This window comes from Colias eurytheme, chromosome 8, assembly GCF_061535395.1.
Source record: "Colias eurytheme isolate Ceu_HAF_F1 chromosome 8, ilColEury1 Martin Lab GWU primary, whole genome shotgun sequence".
NCBI classification, from domain to species: domain Eukaryota; kingdom Metazoa; phylum Arthropoda; class Insecta; order Lepidoptera; family Pieridae; genus Colias; species Colias eurytheme.
The window spans coordinates 11,035,078-11,059,100 of NC_142987.1; the positions used below are offsets into that span (position 1 = coordinate 11,035,078).

At 35.3% G+C, this 24,023-nt stretch overlaps 1 protein-coding gene and 1 pseudogene across 2 annotated transcripts in view; one reads left to right on the forward strand and one right to left on the reverse strand.

Moving 5' to 3' along the window:
• The first annotated feature begins 5,251 nt into the window (after positions 1 to 5,251).
• On the forward strand, positions 5,252 to 17,149 carry LOC149906778 (sulfotransferase 1C1-like; annotated as a pseudogene). Its single transcript, XR_016457034.1, has 9 exons — positions 5,252 to 5,375; positions 5,766 to 5,853; positions 6,893 to 7,027; positions 7,596 to 7,695; positions 8,321 to 8,483; positions 15,333 to 15,459; positions 15,986 to 16,080; positions 16,426 to 16,591; positions 16,993 to 17,149. The product of XR_016457034.1 is annotated as a sulfotransferase 1C1-like (transcript).
• Positions 17,150 to 23,414: 6,265 nt separating this feature from the next.
• The window catches only part of tty (tweety), an 86,186-nt gene continuing 85,577 nt past the window's right edge, over positions 23,415 to 24,023 (reverse strand). The window contains exon 16 of the mRNA XM_090104956.1: positions 23,415 to 23,983. The gene's annotated coding sequence lies outside the window, so the exon portion shown is untranslated. The remainder of the gene's footprint in view (positions 23,984 to 24,023) is intronic.

Below are 24,023 nucleotides of genomic sequence, written 5' to 3' on the forward strand. Positions count from 1 at the left end.
AACCCACGGCTCCTTCCCCGGGGGTCGTTGGTATCTTTGGAAGATTTCCCCACTTTAAAAAAAAGGCACTTAATTGAATCTTAATAAAATAGCTCCTCTTTAATGAAGAAAATAGTTTGAGCTAGCTCTAAGGTCTGTATCCGACAGATTTGCGAAGTTAGCATTTAATTAAAATACTTCAGCACGTTTGTCGGAATTTTCATTTCATTTTATTGTCATATCTGCGTCTAATGAAAACTTTTGGTATTTCCTTGTATCTTAGAAAGGAGCTTGGCAAAGGATTTTCTTGTGGAATAATTACTATGTTACTTAATTTAACTCCATGTATAAAGATAAAAGAATTAATTATATGTCATCATCATCATCATCAGCCCATAGAGGTGATTGAAACTGCTATACGCAAAAAGCAGAAGAAGTAATTTGAACAGTTAAAAATCTCTCGTTAAAGTTAACCACTGGTCATTTGGCAAATATTAAATTCTCAAGGGCTCTGCGAAACTTTTAATTATTGCACACATTTCACAGTTTGTCTGTCTATAACAGATGCTCTCAAACTTTCCAGACAAAAACTGGTTTGACCATCAATTAATTTAACTCCTAAATTATTTAAATTACAAGACATTTACAGGTTTTTTTAAACAACTTTGACCGACATAGCTACTGAAGTAGATTTTTTTTATATTCTAGTTAGATAAATAAAAAATAAAATAAAATAAAATATGATAATATCCTCATTGAATTATTATGTACATTAATGGACGACTAAGATCCGTTAGGCAAAAATAAAAATACAAGATAATTATTGTTACATAATATTACTTAACAATTCCATTGATTTGGTTGTATAATTAGTGTTTGTTTAAAATATTAAGTATTTATGTATTTCAATCACGCGAATGCCTAAGGGAACATCTTAAGACTATACACTTTTTTTTATCTCTTTTCATCGCAACCCAATTAGTGTAAGTGGGAAGCAGATAGCATTATTCTATTCAATACTTAATAGGGCTGCTAAAAGATAAGTATCAAATAATTAAATGTGTACGCAGCTCCACAGTCCACTCTTCATTATAGTACAAATATGCCTGTCATAATGAGGTACTAATTTTCCTGACCGCCTCCTTGGTACAGTGGTTGACGCGTGAGCGTAGAACCGAGGGGGTCCTGAGTTCGATTCCCGGTGGAGACGAAAAAAAAATGTCTCGGTCTGGCAGGACACAGAAGGCTGATCACCTACTTGTCCCTAAAAGAGAAATCGATCAGTGAAACAGATGTATGCATAATACATCTGCCCCTTACCCGACTATGGGACACGGGACTTCACTACTAAATTTCCTCGAATCTGAAAAAAAAAAGTTGGCAGCCCTATCCTGTACTATGTCATGACACGCTCTAAATTGTATAATAATCTCTTTATAATGATAAATCAATCTAAACGGAAAGTGCATTTATAAGTTTTCCACAGTTTTGTCACAATTCACGTCTGGTAAGTACATTTTAAATCAATATATTTTCATAAAATTGGAGAAATAATTACATGTTCAAATAAATTAGTTATTTCTAGACTTTGAAATAAAAAATGTGATAATATTGTGCTCGGCTCTATTATGAATAATTTCGTGAAAGATATTGCATTTTGTGTTTTATTGTGCTTTGGAAAGAGTGTGTGTAAATAGTGTGTTGTTCCAGATTATGACTTGTCCCCTGCTTTAAATTTCGTCACGATCTATTCAGCTGAGGCGCCGTCACAGCCTGAAGTAAAGTTGGTAAATCACGCATCACTACATAGTATAAAACAAAGTCGCTTTCTCTGTCCCTAAGTCCCCATGTATGCTTAAATCTTTAAAACTACGAAACGGATTTTGATGCGTTTTTTTAATAGACGTTATTCAAGAGGAAGGTTTTATATGTGGTATATAATTTATTATTTTTTATTTCAACTGTAATTCCATGATAGAAAGTTAAAATATTTTGATTGCATTTACCAATCAATATTAATACAAATAATATTAGGTATTTATTATTTTATTCCCTTTGTAAAATATCATTCTTTCATATTGTATGTACTTACTACTTATAGGTATTTATTTAATAAAACATTGTTATTTTGACCTCCTAGATAAAATAAAAAATACGACCACATTCCAGATGGACATGTTATATTTTTGTTTGTATTTTGTCTCGTCTCAAATGAGTAGCTTAATGTTAATTGCAAATGAAATGGTCAGACGTATAAAGTCGCAAGTGTATTTCCCAAACAAAAGGTCACAATAAAGGAAACCTGTATCTTTGCCAGTCGTGAATACCTTCTCCTAACGTGTAGTTGGATATTTAAGTTTCTGTAAGTTTATTATATTATCTACTAGCTTTCCGCCCGCGGCTTCGCCCGCGTTTTCTAAGAAAAACCCGCATAGTTCCCGTTCCCGTGGGATTTCCGGGAAAAAACCTATCATATGTGTTAATCCAAGTTACCCTCTATATGTGTGCTTAATTTCATTGTAATCGGTTCAGTAGTATTTGCGTGAAAGAGAAACACACACACACACACACACATCCTCACAAACTTTCGCATTTATAATATTAGTAAGACTAACTTAGTTTATACCAAGTTAACTGTAACTTCGCTAAGTTCGTGGTGAAACTCTCATGACTTAATCTTTATTTTGGCAGTGTTTTTACGTTTGTTAACTATTTACATATAACTAGCTGTCCCAAACATTGTTCTGCTTCACTCTTATCACTTAGGTGTATGAAAAATAAATGCTGGGCGATTCTGTGAGCCGTTTCAGAGTTGTATGGTAACTAACATTGTGACACGAATTTTATATTTATAGAGATTATAATAAACTAGCCGCTCCGCGCGGTTTCACCCCCGTGGCTCCTCTCCTGTTGGTCGTAGCGTGATGATATAATATAGCCTATAGCCTTCCTCGATAAATGAGCTATCTAACACCGAAAGAATTTTTTAAATCGGACCAGTAGATCTCGAGATTAGCGCGTTCAAACAAACAAACAAACTCTTCAGCTTTATAATATTTATATAATAAATTATTGTCGCTGTTGTTGTAGGTTCCGTAATCCATATTATTATATCGCGCTTTTTCTTACGAAATAAAAACAATAATAAAACTAGTAGCTTTACTTCATATAGCTTACTAGCATAGCTACTCTAATAAGCCAGGTTCCTGAAAAACAGTTCTTACTATCTTAGGAGCCTGGGTCGCTCTAATTTGTAAAATGTTTTAAGTGGAATAAATGATTTATTTATTTATTTATTTATTTATTTATTGCGTCAAATCACGAATCTATACATATAATAAATCTGTAGAAGGGTCAATTCTGTACATTGAAAATATTAAAAAAATAAATAGCAGGGGGTGTTACTGGATCGATAGCAAACCCAAATATGTGATTAAAAAAATTTTTGTCTGTCTGTCTGTCTGTCTGTATGTTCAGGCATCACATGAAAACTAACTGTTCGATTTCGATGAAACTTGGTATAATTATACCTTATTATCCTGGGCATAAAATGGGATACTTTTTATCCTGGAAAAATACGTAGAAAAAAATAAATCTTAATTTTTCAGTTTTATCCATAGACGTTGTTCTGTAGAACCGAGAACACACGTTGCGTTAATTATTATAGGTATTTGGGTCCAATAGATATTTATAAGATGTCATTGTCAGAGTTACTCAAAATGGAGAAATAAACCATCCACGCGAAGACCGACATCCGCGCGGACGGAGTCGCGGGCGGAAGCTAGTTTATAACATAAAAATAAAATGATAAATTATGTTAAGCATAACTGAAAACATACAGAACACCCTCCAATTTTCAGTCAGTCAAAAGCTTGCTCATCCAACCCAAAAAACACTTTGTACGAACATGAAGCAATGTCATACACCTACATACACTCAAAGCCTAATTTCCAAGTAACTAAGACAATTAGCAAACGACAATTAGGTCGAAATTGCTGTACACATGTACAAGCTCTCACAACGCTTCTCTTTATTAGATCTGAAGACGTTTCAAAGAAATTCCCACCTTGTCTGTTTGATCTTTGCACCGTGAATACCGTTTCTTGATTCTAATTAAAATTGTACAAGTTTTAAGGACTATTGAGTTATTAATGTATATTTATTATGTGCTTTGATATCGTTTTCACAAAGCTTTAAGTGTATAGATTTTAGTTAATTACTTGTGTTACTTTATGTATTAAAATAAATGGCTATGCTTTAAATAAATTAAGTAACAAAATTTTCCTATTTAACTATCCCTACTAATATTATAAATGCGAAAGTAACTCTATCTGTCTGTCTGTCTGTTACGCTTCTCCGCTTAAACCTCTCAACCGATTTTGATGAAATTTGGCACAGACAATCTTTAGACCCTGAGAAAGAACATAGGCTACCTTTTATCAAAACACCACGCGGGTGATGCCGCGTGCGGAAGCTAGTAATTAATAAAATTAGGGTAACTTTGTGGTAATAGAAATACTATAATTCTAATAGATATGGGTTGGATACTGTGGGAAAGCCAAACGTAATAGGTATTGCTCGTTACCGTAATACCAATAACAGTTAATTTTAGAACTATTTTTTTGTGTTTTGTCCTATTATATTATTAATTGAAGTTTTTAATTCAATGTTAAAGTACTTTAATTTCGTAATTTCTTTTGATATTTACGGCGGTTACAAATGCGCATAAGACATCCCAAAAAACTTCAGCGATATTTTAAACACAATAATTTTGAAGATTTTTTTACTAATCGTAAGAACTGTCTAAAGAAAACCCATCTCATTGTAAAACTTCAATATAAACATGGAGTTACACCAAAGTACAAGCAGATGCTAACCGGTGTGGCCTATACGTTGGCCCCTCTCCAATTGGGCCAAAATATTGCAAGCACGTTCAGATAAAATATCCCTTATCTGCCACGCTACCTGCCACGAAAATGAAAACCTTTTTTATGCTAACCTCTTTACGTATTTTATGGTTTGAGAGTTCATTCACCTTTTAATCGCGGTATATTGGAACTGTGATTGGAACAGAATTTTAAAATTAGAATAGGTTTTCGTTCTTCAATATTACTATCATACGGCGCCAAAATATACGTTCTTTTTTTTCTGCCAGTAGCGTGCCTAAATAATTGTATGAAGTTGACACAAATTAAAAATTAGAATGTGGTTTTAGAATGTTTTTTTTTTCGATATGGCGCCAAAAGTTTATCCTTCGTCTGAGTTTTGTAATGATTTTATGCATTATAATTTGAGGTGTTGTAACATTCTTCTTATTTGGAAGATTAACATTAATTTTTTGCCGCCATTAACAAAAAAAAATTAAAAACCTAGTGAGTAGCACATATATCTCGATGGTGAGTAGTGACATATTATATTAATTTCTTCTTCTATCTTAATAGCGTAAAATAATGGATATTATTATCTGAAAAATTATCTATTTTCTGTTTATACATAGGTAAGTGTAAATAAAATTCTCTTGAGATAAAAAAGACGCGTATTCGTATGTACAATTCTTACTCAGATTTAACAAGGTGAACATCATCTACTTTATACCAAGTAGGTATATACTTATACGAAAATATAAACCTACATACATTGGAATGTTTATTATTAACAGCATGAATATTCATAATTTTTACTTTTTTATAGAAATAAGTCAAGGAATCCAGCTTCCCTCCGTGTTTTTAAAGCTGTAATAGTTTCAATATTATGTTGTTATACTTAATGTCATATTTTTATTGTAGGTCATCATGGCGGAAAGGTTGAAGTTTCCATTTGAAATACGCAACGTTACTGAAGAAGAAGACAAATTAGCAAAAAAATGCTACAAAGGTTAAGAAAAGTTACTTATTTGTAGATCTAATCCTTATACAATTTTAACAGATCTTTAAAAAATGGGTGTTACTTTTATTTAGCATATCTACATACTTAAGGCATTTACATGTATGTAAAAAAGATTTTTATAAGTTTTTAGTTTTCACAGTTCAACCACAGATTAATAAATACTAAATAAAGACGATTAAAATGAAAATGGAGAGGGAGAGTGAGAGCGAGAGGGAGACGGAGAGGGAGAGTGAGAGGGAGACAGAGAGTGAGAGGGAGACAGAGAGTGAGAGGGAGACAGAGAGTGAGAGGGAGACAGAGAGTGAGTGGGAGAGTGAGAGGGAGAGTGAGAGGGAGACAGAGAGGGAGAGGGAGATGGAGAGTGAGATGGAGAGTGAGAGTGAGAGGGAGAGTGAGAGGGAGACGAAGAGTGAGAGGGAGAGTGAGAGGGAGAGTGAGAGGGAGACGAAGAGTGAGAGGGAGAGTGAGATGGAGAGTGAGAGGGAGAGGGAGAGTGAGAGGGAGAGTGTGAGGGAGAGGGAGAGTGAGAGGGAGAGTGAGAGGGAGAGTGAGATGGAGACAGAGAGTGAGAGGGAGAGTGAGAGGGAGTGAGATGGAGACAGAGAGTGAGAGGGAGAGTGAGATGGAGACAGAGAGTGAGAGGGAGAGTGAGATGGAGAGTGAGAGGGAGAGCGAGAGGGAGAGCGAGAGGGAGAGCGAGAGGGAGAGTGAGAGGGAGAGTGAGAGGGAGACGGAGAGTGAGAGGGAGAGTGAGAGGAGAGTTTTATATAATATGGGAGAGTGAGAGGGAGAGTGAGATGGAGACAGAGAGTGAGAGGGAGAGTGAGAGGGAGAGTGAGAGGGAGAGTGAGATGGAGACAGAGAGTGAGAGGGAGAGTGAGAGAGAGAGTGAGTGGGTGAGTGAGAGGGAGAGCGAGAGGGAGAGTGAGAGTGAGAGGGACAGGGAGAGTAAGAGGGAAAAAAATTTAGAAGTTAATTATTATGAACACACATTTTTATTTTTAAGTTAAATATTTCTTGATTTAAGATTACATTCGTCCCTTCATCCGAGTGGGGCCACAGGGGTACTTCTGGATGGCGGGGTTTGGGGACAAAGCAGAAGAAATATATAATCTTGAAGTTAGACCTGATGATATATGGGTCGTCTCTTTCTCAAGATCTGGTAAGTTATATGTTATATTTTGTAATTAGATAATTGGCTTCTACAAGTGCGTAAAAGATGTGCAACGAATTAATAAGTTTTACAATGGGAAAGTCGGTTAAAATTGTAATAGAGCGGAACAAAGAATATCGCAGTTCATTACATTGAGTTACTATGTACTACGTACTAGAGCGACTATGTACTGCACTACACTCTATGTAACACGAGTTAGAGGTTTAAAATTTTTTGTATATGATCCGCCCCACGCCGCGCTTGTCGCTCAGATTTTGTTCGTGGTGTCCTCTCTATACGTAGTAATAATACCTCAATGGTTCATTTTGTGAAACTTTTCGCTTCCAATCCATCAAACAACTTAACATAAAAGATACGCGATTAGAGTCTCTATAATATACTTTGTAAGAAATATAATCGCGTGCCATCGGGATACCAATGTCCAATACCCACGGTGGTAGCGTATACCGCTCTACTCTCAATAGGCATTAAACAAATATCGATTCTTTTTAGATTCTAGGCATACATTTTTCTTTTTTCAATTAAATCAATTTTAAAACTTTTTTTTTCCTATCAGGTACAACATGGCTACAAGAGCTAGTGTGGTTGGTAGCCAACGATCTCAATTATGAAGAAGCTACCGCCTCATCACTTAACGAACGATTTGCTTTCATAGAGTAAGCTTATTTACTAGTTAAAACTTGATATTTGTGTATCCAAAATGTCCAAAGGGTATAAAATTGATAAACCTTCCAAGTGCGAGCCGGACCTGCGCACCGAGGGTTCCGTGTACCTAAACATATTTTTTAAATGTATCCTACAAAATCCATACTAATATTATAAATGCGAAAGTAACTCTGTCTGTCTGTCTGTTACTCAATCACGCCTTAACTACTGAACCAATTTGCATGAAATTTGGTATAGAGATATTTTGATACCCGAGAAAGGACATAGGATAGGTTTATCCCGGAAATTCTACGGGAACGGGTTTTTCTTTGAAAACGCGGGCGAAGCCGCGGGCGGAAAGCTAGTATATTATAAATACGAAAATTTGTGAGGATGTGTATGTGTGCGTGTTTGTTACTACTTCACCCAAACACTACATAACCGATTACATTGAAATTTAGCACACAATATATAGTGATCAGAGAGTAACTTGGATTAACACATAGGTTTTATCCCGGAAATCCCACGGGAACGGGAACTATGCGGGTTTTTCTTTGAAAACGCGAGCAAAGCCGCGGGCAGAAAGCTAGTACATAATAATATTTCTTGTTGACCTAATATATCTGTTCTATACAGATACCCAACCCAAAGTTCAGAAGTATCAAAGCCACCCCCCACCACTAGCCACCGCGCTACATACCACGACTACCGAGACTTACACACACTACCATCACCACGGTTTGTGAAGACACACCTTAATTTGCAGTTTCTGCCACCCAAGCTGGTTGACACTGCTAAGGTAGAGTATAAAGTTTTAATAATTGTTGTTTTTTTGTGTGTGCAGTACAAGAAAAATATTCTCTATTTCTCCCTAATGTTTCAATGATATCAAAAGTTCTTTATTATTTTAAACCTTTTATTTAAATATTTTTCTTAACCAATATAATATATATCTTCTTCTTATATATAAAATTCTCGTGTCACAATGTTAGAAACGGGTGGACCGATTCTCATGAAATTTTCTGTGCATATTTTATTTATTATTTATGGGGGACAACGTTGCTCGCGTCCGTAGGACTTACCATCTTTTCCTCTAAAGACCCACCCTACACGTGTCCCCTGGGTGGTGCCAAATGAGCAACTAACGCCGAGTCGTAGGCGGCGGTCAACTAACCTACATGAGCCTAACAGCTTGATTTATTGGAGGTAGAAAATGACCTTCACACCCGTATACTAGTGGTCATGTTTCGCTAGAACGGGGACCTTGGCTTGACTGCCTGTGTCGCGAGGATGACAACCTCTTATAAAAAAATACCCCAATCCTAAGGTGTGACCGTGCTGAAAGGATGGATGGCTGTGGGTTTACAGTCGCTAACGCAAACCTCGATGGACCTGGCTCACATCGTTGTAGAGTGCCTTCTCACAGGAATGGGCGTTACCCTGTGAGCGACCTATTATATCGACCCTTCTCGTGGGAACAAAAACGAGTACCATTCCAGAAACCCAAACTCAACCACAACAAAAAATACTTAAGCAACAAGCACTTCACCCTTGCTATTTTAGCAGACAACGCTCCTCATCCCTTACTGAAGTAAATAGGGGCCTGACGAAGAAAACCTCAACTATAACAGTTGAAACTCAACCACAACCAAGTATAACTGATGAAATTACTTTACATGAATCTGTCTCGGAATACCCTGCTCCGCCACCTTGGCAACGTGTACCATTGTCTCGTAGCAATAAGAAAAGAAAAATGAGTGAATCACCTCCACAGAAAGCCACAACTGCGACCGAGAACCGGTACGGTAATCTACCACTCGATCCTAAAGAAGACATTATCGTTACAAAACCTCTTAAGCCTAGCAAACCACCTCCAATAGTTTTAAGTGGTATAGAAGACGTTAATGAATTAACTAAACTTATAGAGACAGTTAGCCATAAAGAAGAATATAAACTGAAACTTATAAGCAAAAATATTCTTCATGTTCTTATTAAAACTTCAGAAGATTACAAGAAAATTATTTAACTTCTTAGAGATAATGGCCTCATAGGACACACTTTTACCCCTAAAGAGGCAAAATGCTATCGATTTGTTATTAAGAACTTGCATCACCTTACTCCCCTCGAAGCTATTGCTGAGGCTGTTGAGGGAACTAATAACAAGGTAAGAGGTGAAATAATTAATGCGCGATATGGCCCTGACAAGAAACCGACAACAACCTTTTTCGTCAATATTGAACCAGGGGCTAACAACTAGTGTCCGACCGAACTTTCGGTTTCGGTTTCGGTTTCGGCCGAGTTTCGGCCAAAAATCAAGTTTCGGCCGCAGTTTCGGTTTCGGCCAAAATCGGCCGAAACTTTTGCCGAAACCGAAACTTATTTCGCAAGTTCAGTGAACTTAGTTCACACACGTTCACGCTCGCCTAACTTCGTTTTCCTCGGCAACGCTTTGACGGACGCTGTCAAAGCGTTGGTTGACCCACGCTGGTGGAAACAATTTTTGATTATCTATGTTGAGATTGGAACTGGGTGTAATAGTAATTAATAATTATTATTTTTATATAAGAGGTACCTAAAAGAGACTGATTATTCTTCTAAGTACAAATATCAATCCAAAGTATTAAAGACTCTTTAATAAAGAGAAAGATCTCAAAATACCAAAACTTAGTATTTAAAGTAACAGTAACAATTACTGATTTGATTTAGATGACTGATTTTACTGAGAACTTAATTTGAAAAAATAATAAAAATTAAAATTGTTATTCTTAATATTTTAAAAATATTATTTTTTTATTTTATTATATTATTTTTAAATAAATGATTACAACAAATTTAATATATGTACTGTGCTTTCATTTCATGCCCTAATTAAGGCAAAATAGTAGGTAAAATGCACCAAAGTTCAGTATTTTTAGAAATTTCATACTTGACCACGTGAGTTTCGGTTTCGGTTTCGGTTTCGGCCGAAACTGAAGCCACGGCCGAACATTCGGTTTCGGTTTCGGTTTCGGCCTGGAAACCAGTTTCGGTCGGACACTACTAACAACCCTCTGGTAAAAAACATTAAATATATTGCCCAACAAAAAGTCAAAATCGAAGATCACCGAAAATCAAAGTTTATTGTTCAATGTCAACGTTGCCAACAATACGGTCATTCAAAAAATAACTGCATGAGACCGTTTAGATGTGTGAAATGTGGTGAAGGCCATAAAACTTCAGAATGCAAAAAGAAAGATAGGACTACTCCAGCTAAGTGCGCTTTATGCTCCTGCGATCACCCCGCAAACTACAAAGGCTGTCAAATATATAAAGAAATAGTAGCCCGTAGGAACAAAATCCCTACCCTTAAGTCGAAATTTCCCTCCCAAGAAAAACCAAAAGAAAAGATAAACCTAGCTGGTATACCCACTGTCCAAAACCTGGAATCTGAGAAATCTAGTACTAACACAAATAACACATACGCTGATGTCGTTAAAGGAAGACCAAACCCCCTACAACATTCTTCAACAAACCAACAATCTAATTCTATATTAGAAGATATACTTATCAAGCAAAATGAGAAAATGGATCTCTTAATTCAACAAATAGGCTCGCTCGTAGGGCTTATAACCACCCTAATATCCAAACTTTCAAAATGACTTGTCTACGCATTGCCACGTGGAACATCAATGGACTTGCTCCTAATACTAAAGACCTTGAGATCATCATGAAAACCAACAAGCTCGATGTCTGTCTTATATCAGAATCGCACACTACGGCCAGATCGCGAATTTGCATTCGGGGATACTGTGTGTATTATTTTACTTCGCACCCCGATGGCGGAGCACATGCTGGAACTGCAATAGTAATTAGGGATAATATAAAGCATTGCCTACTCAGACCGTATGAAACCAACTATGTGCAAGCTACAATCATACAGATAAATGACCAAATTGGACCACTAAATCTCTCAGCCGTATACTGTCCTCCCCGTCATATTGTTAAAGAGAATTTGTTTACTCAATTCTTCAAAGGATTGGGAAAACGCTTCATAGCTGGCGGTGACTGGAGTCTGGAACGCGAAGCACTCGTACTGGGGATCGAGACTGATAGCTCCTCGAGGCAGGGAATTGAAAAATAGTGTCGAAGCCAACCATTTGCTCACTATGTCAACTGGAGAACCCACATACTGGCCCACTGATATCAATAAAACACCCGATCTTCTGGACTTCTTTATAACTAAAGGTATATGTCAACAGAATACTCATATCGAGACAAGCCTAGATGGATCTTCTGATCACACACCAGTACTGTTGACTGTGGGTTCGACTGCTTTATTCCGAGATACCCAGAGCTCGTATTTAACCAATGTAAAAACAGACTGGAACTGCTTCCGAAAACATCTAGAGGACAATATTATTCTCAAGCTTCCACTTAAAACTGCTGAAGACGTAGAAAATGCATCTCTATACATAACAAACTTGATTCAAGTGGCAGCGTGGATAAGCACTCCTATATTGAAAGAGTCACATGGCAATACTTTGATTCCACTTGAATTACGCGAAAAAATAAGTGAAAAGCGTCGCCTTCGTAGAGTTTGGCAGCTTTCCCGTAATAGCGAAGATAAGAAACTCCTAAACAAAGCTATTAAGGATCTTAAAAACCTCCTTCATGTAACTGCAAATGATTCCGTCAAACAAAGACTAGAGAAAATGTCACCTAATGCTCATGGAATACACTCCCTCTGGCAGGCCACCAAGAACTTACCTCAGCCCCAACAGTGTTCTCCTCCAATTAGGAACGGGAACACATGGGCTCGAACAGACGCAGAAAAAGCTGAGACCTTCGCTAATTATCTCACTGAAGTGTTTAAGCCTAATGAAGAAGTAAACCCTGAAGACCCTGAAATAGATCGTGTTCTAAATCAAGATCTACAATTATCTTTACCAATAAAACCGACTTCTCCACGGGAACTACTGAAAGAAATCGCCGACTTGGACTCAAAGAAGGCTCCTGGGTTTGACATGATTACTCCAAAGGTAATCAAAGAGCTTCCTAGAAAGTGCATCGTCTTTTTGACATCTCTTTTTAATGCAATATTCAGAACATCTCATGTACCTACAATCTGGAAAATATCAGAAGTAGTTATGATACACAAACCCGGAAAGCCAGTCAACGATGCCTCATCTCATCGTCCGATTAGCCTAACTCCGATCTTAAGTAAATTATGGGAAAAGATTACTCTTACTCGGTTACGCCCATTTATAGATTCTGACCAAGTCATACCTGACCACCAGTTCGGTTTTCGAAGGAAACACTCGACCATAGAACAAGTACATAGAGTCTACCACACTGTGCGACACTGTCTAGAGAAAAAAGAATATTGTTCGGCTGTTTTCCTAGACATCCAACAAGCTTTCGATCGAGTCTGGCATAAAGGGTTACTATACAAAATAAAAAAAAGTATTCCGCATACTTTCTATCCTTTACTAGCCTCATACCTCAGTGAAAGAATGTTTAGAGTAAAATATGGAGATGCCAGATCTGCTCTACATAGCTGCTATGCCGGAGTACCCCAAGGATCGGTTCTTGGTCCTACATTATATAACATATTTACTAGCGATCTTCCCCAGCTGCCTAATGTAACAGTAGCAACATATGCTGATGATGCAGCATTCCTCGCCTGTAACACCAACCCAGAGGAGGCGACTAATTTACTACAAGTTCAACTCGATTACACAAATGAGTGGCTTAACAAGTGGCGTAATAAAGCTAGCGTCCCTAAATCTCATCACATAACGTTCACCTTGCGACGCGGGAACTGCTCAGCGCCCAAATTAGGTAACAACACCTTACCACAATCAACCTGTGTCAAATACCTGGGGTTCTATCTGGACAGAAGGATGACATGGAGGGAACACATAAAAAATAAGCGAAATGAAGTAAATTTTCGATTCAGAAACTTACTTTGGCTTCTTGGGAGGCAATCGACCCTATCCCTGAGCAATAAACTGAGAGTTTACTGCTCGGTGATTAAACCGATTTGGACTTACGGTATTCAGTTGTGGTCATCGGCCAGCAAATCCAATATAAACTGCCTTCAAAGAACACAGAACAATATTCTAAGATCGATATCAGCTGCTCCATGGTACGCCCGCAATTCAGAAATCCACGAATATCTGGAAATGCCCACAGTCACTGATGAAGCAAAACGCTATACAGCTAAATACAGAGATCGTTTGACATCACACCCAAACCCATTATCACACATACTTTTACAGCCTAAAAGTATACACAGACTGAAGAGAGCTGATGTGCTTCCTAATTAAGACGAACTAAGGCACTGGCCTTACCTTCGTCCAATCGTCCAAATAAACCCAACCGATCTGCTTATAGTTGTTTGACTGATTGCAGATTTGTGACATCAAAAAAAAAAAAATATTTTATTTATTTATTTATTTATTTAAAAAAGGCTTACCAACTAGATACATAATTTTTTGTTCAAACAATTCAATATTAACTTAAAATAAACATTAGTATTTACGTATCTAAATTACAGGTAGGCACCGCTTTAACAATTTTTCATAACAATTAAATTATATCTAAATGGAAACCAAAAAGTAAAAACTTAAATTACAATTTGTTTAATGTTTTAACAATATGCTTTTTGAACGAGCTTAGTTTTGAAAAATAAATATCTGTGTTATGATCAACTGCAAATATTCTATTATATAATTTTAAAATAAGTTGTAACGGGGAGTTCGAACCATATTTATTTTTTGAAAATTTTGTGTACATAGGGCAAAAAGTACTTAGCCGACAATTATAGATAGGCACCGAGAGACCAATTTGCGACATTACAGTGATGGACTATATATCGGGTAAGTCTGAGAATCGGCCAACATCTATTTTTCATATGTACCACGGGCGAAGCCGGGGCGGACCGCTAGTAAATAAATAAATTTTTGTTTTAATATTATACTAGCATATGCTGATCTACAATATTAAAATATATAGAAAAAGGCGCCTAATGTGTATTTTATTTCATATTTTTTAGTTCCAATAACCTAAATAATTGAGATTCAAATAGAATTTTAAATTTTTTCAAAAGCTCTACTTTTATTCAATTTGTAAATTAATCATAAAAACTGCAATCGTGAAAGCTATAGAGTCAGATATTTTTAAGTTCACAATTCTGAAAATACAAACACATCTTTAATATCTATATAAAACGCAAAGTAAATGACTGATTTATTGTTAACACAAATTACTGGACTAATTGGCCTGAAATTTAGCATTCAGATAGCTACTATGATCTAGGGTCTACAATGAAAATATTTTGATTAATTCTACTCCCAAGGGCATAAAATAGGGGGTAAAAGTCTCTAAAATTATTTTGACCACGCCACACAGGCGAAGCTGCGGGCTAACACATGACAAAAAAAGACGTGTGGCACTCGGGGACTGCCGCGGTAAAGCTATTGCATGCTATGCCTTCAAGCCACACCTCCGCGCCCGTCGGAGTGGGGAGCGTGAGGTTTTTTCGTTACGGAATTTCTCGATTCGGTCCCCGCGCTCAAGGCCCGCGATAGAAGCTATGCAATAGCTTAATAAAAAAAAATAAGTTCACTCCTAATGAATACTCACTTAATTAAATATCTTTTTCTAGGTATTCTACATAGCTCGCAATCCCCTAGACGTGGCCGTGTCTTTCTTCTTCATGCACAAACTGTTCCGGTATTTCGACCAAAGTGTCGAATTTACCGAGTTTTGGGATCTTTTTAAACGGAATTTGAGTAAGTTATCATAAATATGTACCTTTTATTTGATGATTTAACTATTGTATTGTTATAGTACCTAATAGAATTTAGAAAATAATATTTTTTATTAAAATAAAAATAATTTGATAATTAAGTGAAATTCAGTGATGGAAAAAGGTTGCATGTGTCTTCGTCCGCAGTAAAATTATTTTTGAAGTGAAACTTCTTTATCGGGGTTGGACAAAAATTTAGTGTAACATTTTTGCGTTACGCCGTACGCGTGACATTTTTGCGTTACGCCGTACGCGTGACATTTTTGCGTTACGCCATACTCGTGACATTTTTAAGGTCATAAAGAAGTTTCACTTCTTACGTGTGTACTCTAGTACACGCATGCATACATTTTTTACTTATATTTTTTGTTTATTTGTCAGCTTTTGTCTAGTACCAAGTTAGGTACATTCTAACATTAGAAAATATCTTTCGGTGAATTATCCTGACATGTTTTTCATTCCAAATTATATTGTCATACAATTTATATAGACATTTTACCCACTTTCAGTTCTCCACATGCCAATATTCCCTCACATCGAAGAAGCGTGGCAGAAACGTGACAGCCCCAACATGATGTTCTTGTTCTATGAAGAAATGTAAAAGGTAATTATTCAATAGGCTTTCATATACATATTTTATGTCAAACTCAAACTCAAACTCAAGTCAAACATTTATTCATTCATCTAGACTTCCTCTTAATGTACTTTTGAATAGTCAAAATACATAATTTAATAAGTACTTACTTACCATACCTACTTAAGATCATTAAATAAAAATAATATAATAGTTACGTTTAAGTATAAATAACGTAACATACCTATTAAAATAATGCTATTTATTGGAGCAGATTTATTATTCTAGTTATTTATTAAAGTAATTCTTTAGACTTTAATTTATTACAAAAGGTTAGTTTTGAATAGATTAGTTAAAAAGTATTTTTTCTAACAGGACTTACGAAAAGTGATTGACCAAGTCTGCACATTTCTTGGCAAGGTCTACACAGACGAACAAAAGAACAAACTTGCAGAACATTTGACCTTTGATAATATGAAGAAACATACTTTAAAAACAAATGACGACGATAAGGACTCAGAAATGAAATTCATGAGAAAGGGTTTGTATTTACTTGTTTATTATTTTTAACCATACATTAATCTTTATAGTTACATGTTTTTTCGTGAATATGCCGTGCCTATAATATGCTTGAGTATTAAATATAAAATAATGACTAAATCATATTAAAAAGGTTTTTTTAAACCTCTTTAATTTCCTATTAACTAGTAAAACATTAAAAATATTCAATTCATTCATTCAATAATCGATTTAATTTATAACTTAAGTTGATATAATATACTACTTCCTTTTTTATATTTAAAGTAGATCCTATCCACCAGATCGAATTCTAGAACATCTCATACTATCTCATACACTATCTCATATATCTTAAAAAATATTAGTCACACAAGAATTAAAGAGTAACAATTGTATATTAATAAAAATTATTAATTTCCACAGGAAAATCCGGTAACTGGGTGAATTATTTCAACACAGAAGAGTTAAGAAAAGAGGCCGAGGAATATATGAAGGAAAACCTCAAGAAAACTGACATGCAGTTTCCAGTTGTTGATTGATTAAAATTAGTAGTTTTGTTACAATAATAATAATTTTTGGACCAATAAAAGTTGTTATAGAACTTATTGCGTTTTATTAATCAGAGAAAATGTTATAGACCTAGGTACCTACTACCTTTCCTTAATGATAATGAATAGTATTGTAATTAAATACGTATAAGTTTTTATGTATCTTATTGTTGATCTTGTTATCTATATGAATACTCATAAATTATACCCATATCAAAAGTAGTCGTACATTTGAAAACATCACCCATTTCATAATATCCTCGTTACTAAACACAAAACATTCCTACACAAAATTCATGTAGGTAGATACTTTTTTTATACATCTCAATAATATTATATTCAAATGCCTTTCCATTTTACACATAAAACGAACCCCACAAAACTGCACATTCTAAAAAGTAAATCGAGAGACTAGCATATTCAAAGTCCGTCAATAAACCAATAAATCTCCGTACACAGAAACTTCATAAAACATGCAAGCGTTGGAATAACGCAATTTCAACAATGTAAGGTCAGCAAACATCATGAATTTATAACTGATCCGATTAACCCTTACTGCCGCGATGTCGCTGTTTCACAATGAGGTTTTGCTTTTCTTTTTGTTATTTGTTTGAATTACATAAGCGCATGTGGAATGTTTCTGGAATATTATAAAAGTATGTGGTAGCTATACTAGATAAGTCGATAACGTATATTAAATTTTCAAGTAAATAAAAGTACTGGAGCCTTGAGGAGCATAAGTACTTGGAGTGCACAATTTAGTTTTTTCAACGAGCTTTCCACCTGCGGCTTCGTCTAAGTTGTATACCAACCATCTAATCTATCTATGCATTAAAAGAAAGCACATCACAATCTGTAGCGTTTAATTTAAGCATACATAGGAACAGACCGACAGTCAGCGAGAAGCGATTTTGTTTTATACTGAATATTATGTTGTCTATTCCCTGATATTCCATATCACCAATACCAAATTCAATACGATTCATAATGATATCGTGTAAGTATTAAGTAACCGCCGTGTTCAAGAATAATAGAGCCAATAAAGAGGAAATGTTTCTACAGTGAGATTAAAAAATACTTTATGATGATTAAAAATTTATTTATTATAAGTACACGATTTTCCATGAATTAATAAGAGAACCTGTCTATTTTTGCGTGCGGAGGCGGTGGCTGAAATTATTTTTTGGTACTAGCTATAAATAGTAAATTGCTAAATGCTACTTTGCGATAATATTTCGAACTATTAAAAATGTAATGAGTGATTGTGAGCGAACTGGATTTTGATTATTATCATGTCTTTATCAATTGGCTGAACCGATTTTTATGAATTTTCCATATAAATATATTTTAAGTTTTTAAATAATCATAGAATTTTATTTTATTGGATATCCTCCTTACGTGGAGGCTGCTTATATTTTTTGCGTATTAACCTCTTGTATTTCTGTAAATAATGCTAAATAATTTCGTGTGTATTTTGATACATACCTAACTACTTAGATTTAGTAAATTTTCTTTAAAATATTATTCTTTCGTATGTTTCATTTGTATGTACTATAAAGTTATAATTCATGGATAGGAAATAGGAAATGATAAGCGTAGTGATAAATAAAAAACAGGTTTTATTATTATCCATTTATTTACTCATTGTAAACTCATACACTTGATCTAATCATCAATCGTTTATATTCGCACAGTCGTGCTTCAGAATTCAATGAGCCTCTTTACATTCCGATATAACAAAAAAACAAATAAAAACATTAAAATTATATTTATACTGCCAATAAATTACTAAAAAATATTCTAACACAAATTTTTAAAAACTTTTGTAGCTGCTAAATAAAAATAAATTTATATAACAATGTAAAGAGGACCACAGTGTATATAAATGTAACATACGCACCATAATTGACTCGAAAAAGCATAAAGTATTGCATAGCTTTAATTTCTTCAATAAACACAAATAAATTACAAATATACCGAATCCAAAACACAATTTAATCGTAATATGGCACATAATACCAGTAATAAATAATTAAAAATAAAAAACAACCACAGACTCAAAATAATCAATTTTGACATTGACAAATGACAGATACATAATTTCACACTGGCAACACTGAATGCTTCGTCAAACAATTTCCCGCCTTGGTAACCATGATTGTGCAGATTATTAAAATGGGTACAAAATTAACGTAATTGTAAAGCAAATCGAGGCTAGCAAAGAAGTATATCTCGTAATAGTCTAAAACATTATAACTGCCTAATTAATTATTTATAATGATAATAAATAGTGTGCATTACTTACATTGAAAACCGTGTATTTATCTCTTAAAGAGGTACTGATTTAGAAACTTGAGTGAGACCATTTCTACCTTAAAATGAATACTCATGAAATTCATCAATGCCCAATTTTATAATGCTTCAATATGTCTTATTTCGAGGTATTTATGTTGTGACATAACTTCTCTTAGACCATATTTAACTCAACCGATTTTAAATAAGTCACTGTGTCTTTGTGTATTTTATTAAAAGATTCGGGAAATAATTACATTATTGACATTAGATTAATTATTTCACCACCTGTGTCCAAATTCTTACATTTTTTGGAATAAAATGGGTTATAATCAAATGCGGTTGGATAATTTTGGTTTCTTTTTTCACTCAAGCTTCTAAACCAGTACAAGATATTGCATATTCGTTCAGATTATTTATTTATACTATAATTCACTCCATAAACGCCAGACAATAAGTTCAATAGAAAATTGTTCATTACTTTACAACAAAGCTTTATGATTTAGACAAAACATTGTGATTCGTTATCCAGCTGTATTTGAGCTTTTGATTTACTTAATAATTATGTACTTTTGTCCCAAAATTATTAGCAATACTTGAAGGAAAAAAAATCTATTTCCTGAATATTCAATTAATAAATCGCAAATACATAAATCAAAAGCTATTACAGCTTAAGAAGTTACCTGCTCAAAAATAATTTACATAAGTTACAAAATTGAGCAATATGTAGTCGACAATATAAATACATGTACAATATAAAATAGGCGACATTATCATAAATATTCACTTAAAATAAATAAGAAATGAGATTTGTACAAATTAACCGATTGGCATGTAGCAGCCGTTAAATATATCTTAAACTATCGATAATAATAATATACTAGTTATATACGTATGTACTTATACATTATGCATATCTTTGGCGAATACACTGCTTACGGTACCTTGAAGTTAACTAAAATTATCTCCATTAAAAACGTACGAAACGTCGTTGTAAATTCTCACAAAGTTCACTATTTTTTAATACTGAATAAAAACTGGTACCACATCGCTTATTAACTACTAGCCTAAACGAGAATTATTCCAAAAAAATGATCGCGAAAAATTCTTCAATCGTATTGTCTAATAAAAATATTCTAGTTTTTTTTTTTCCTGACACTGAAAAAAAGTACTTTCACATTGCCACATTACATAAAAAATGACAGTTAAAAAAAAGTATAATTTGCCGCCTTTTTGCCGCGCTTCTATCAACAGATAACGAAACTATTGTCAGTTTTTTTTTTCTTTTTAGGTGAATGGCTAATATGGCTATAGTTCACATACTGTCAAAATTTCTTGTCTTTCGCAATCATTTTCCTTACAATAGATGGTGTTATTAGGAGGATTATTACACTCTGAACACCTAATCTAGCATTTCAAATGGCAGTATTGTTTTTGCACCTTAATACCAGTAAGTCAGTTTTAGATCTACCAATTCCCGTTTCACTACAAAAGATGGAATGCTTACTTACTCATACACTTAACAAGATTATTTTTACAATTAGGTCCACGCTATATTATCTAGATAAAAAAATGCCTTGAGCCGAATTAATATGTAATATAAAAAATCGGTGCATTCACAACTTGTATCGAAATTGAAAAGTTCCGTTCGTCAATAAATGCTCAAAAGATTAAAATTCACACAAACGAGCCTATACGTTATTATGAGATATCTAATATATTTATATACATTTTCTACGTTAGGCTCGGAGCCCCTACTCGCCAGACTACATTTTGGCAAAGTTACCACTATTTAAATAGGTCGCATTATATTCGAAACGTCGAAAAATTTCGTCTAAATTTTTTACAAAACTCAAAACGCTTTCCTCCTCTCATACTGGTGTAAATTTTACTAAATTGTATCTAGTATAGAAAGGAGTAAGGTCGAATTTCGATTGAGCTATTCAATAAATAAGACGAGAAAATCAATGTTTTATTCTTCAGTCATTATCAGTTTCCACAGCCGTAGACAGAAGCTCATTGAAAATAATTCCCGCCATTTTCGTTTCGAATGTTCTAGAATTTTTCGAATATAAAGTAGAGAGATTAAAAATATATACAAAAGTTCCTAGGCCATACTTTTTATTTTAATTTGTACGCACGAAGTCGATTTGTACCCGCTTCGAATGTTAACTGTTAAAATGCAAATTATAGGCATTTTCGTCTTTTAGCGCTCCATGCTCGTTATGGCCGGCATAAAGAACCATCGAGCGAATTTTATATTTTCATAAAAAATGTCACATCACTTTCGTAGGTACAGGGTTACAGAGTAACAAACTAAATTAAATGCTTCACTTGAATTGTCCTTTATATTATTTTATATAGAGTTGTGTGGTTACCGTTATTTTCAGAGATTGATATATTTATTAACCCGCCATTGGTGACGTGAATTTGACTTACACCGTTGGTGACCCCGGTCTCACGCACCGGGGTTTTTGACTACGAGTTTTTCTGTAATTTGCGGTTCATGCTACTTTTCATTGGGATGGATATAAAATTTGATCTTTTATTGTCAATAAAATATAGGTATTTCATAAATCAAATCTCTTTTATTAGCATAAGACAATATCTTTGGAATAACTAACATTTTCAAGTATTTTAACAAAGTTTTTTTAAAACTCAAAAATAAAGCAACAAACTTAATTATTTAACAATAAAATTAGGCTTAGTCAGTCTTATGACATTGAAAACATAAAATGAAGTAACATAAATGGTAATACAAAAAAATATACAATACTAAAATCACTCATCTTCAACAGCAAAACAACTAGAGCAAGTTGGTACTACGTGCGATCTGGTTCGAAATTATCTGGTTCGAAGTCACTTCCAGATTCACTTTCCGATGACGTTTGTAATCTGTCCTCATCAGATACTGCTTCTTGCAAAAGAGCCTCGAGACGATGCTGATTACTTTCGTAAGACATGCTGAGACAATGTTCACAATTTGAACAAAAAACACGGAATTTCTTCAATCAAATCTAGCAAAACGCTTACTAATAATAGAATTATATGATTAAACTATAAATTACAACAACAGCTTTATCAAAATAAATAAATAAAAAAAATACACAATAACCATTTGACTTACTTAGTTGGTAACACCGGTCTCACGCACCGGGTTGGGGCCAAAACTCTGTAACGTGCACCCGCGTCGCTATCACGGGGTAGGTGTAGGGTAGGGGGCGCGAAATTAGGCAGCTACTCGAAACCACAGTGTAATTCGATAAACGGTGAGAAAAATATTTGGGTTTCTTTAACTACCCGGTCTCACAGACATATAAGGTCACCAATGGCGGGTTAAACTTGTCTGGATACAATTTATGTATTAAATTTATAAATACATAGTTACCATTTACGTGTTGTCACATTATAACTATTTCGTTGCATAGAATAGGGGAAGATTACATAAGAAAAAACCTTTATAATTTTTTGCTGAATTTTAGTTTTGATTATATTATGACATCGATTAGAGGTATACTTACGATAATTATTGTTTCTATTGAATGATTTTCTTCAACACGTAATTGATAACTATTTAATCAGATCATTTATTGACACAACAAATTTTAATTGCATCCACTTTTGTCTCGGGTTAACATTATTTAATGCTATATGCACTTAATCCCTCTTAAGAAAAATAGGTGATGAGCCTTGTGTCCTGCTAGATAGGGACATTATTTTTCGTCCCAACATGGAATCAAACTCAGGACCACCGTTCTACGTTCATACGAACCAAAGCGGTCACAACATTCCTTTAAACCCCCTTCTCTTCACAACACAACTTTTTCGCTATTTCACTTTTATTTGTAAACACCTTCTAACCAAATCCACTTAACACTTCACATCAGACAACATCATGGCGGCAGTTTTGGTCGCACATCCTGAGCCGGCACTACAACTCCGTTACCGCGTAACCACTATTTAAATAGGTCGCTAAATAGGCCCTTACATCATGTCGCTCTGGTCTTCGACGCAATTGCCTTTCAACCCTATCTTGTCTTTCTACCCTATCTGGTCTTTCGGGTCGTTCGGGTCGACACAAATTTTCCGCTTTAATCACTTTAACAAAATCCATTACACAACATCATGGCGGCAGTTTTGGTCGCACATCCTGAGCCGGCACTACAACTCCGTCACCGCGTATAGATCCCTTGCATCATGTCGCTCTGGTCTTGGGCGACGCAATTGCCTCTCAACCCTATCTTGTCTTTCAACCCTATCTGGTCGTTCGGGTCGATCTGGTCGATCTGGTCGGTCGGGTCGGTCGGGTCTCTCTTGTCCTTGTCGCTCCTGTCGCTCGGGCCTATCTCTGTCCCGCTCTCGGCGCGGCCGCTGCAGGCTGCGGTAGTCCAGGGCCGCAGCGGAGAGGGGCTGCGGGTCCCGTCGCTGGGGCCGGAGTGTCGCGAACTTGTCCCGGGGGGGGGAGAAGGTGGCGAGGGGGGGCGGCGCGGGCGGGCGGGGGCGCGGCGCGCGGGGGCCGAACGACGCGTACTTCGGGTCGAACCGGTTCAGGCTGGCCGTGCGCCCCGCTTGACCTGCAACGTGATGGAATACGTTAATGGTGTTTCATGACGT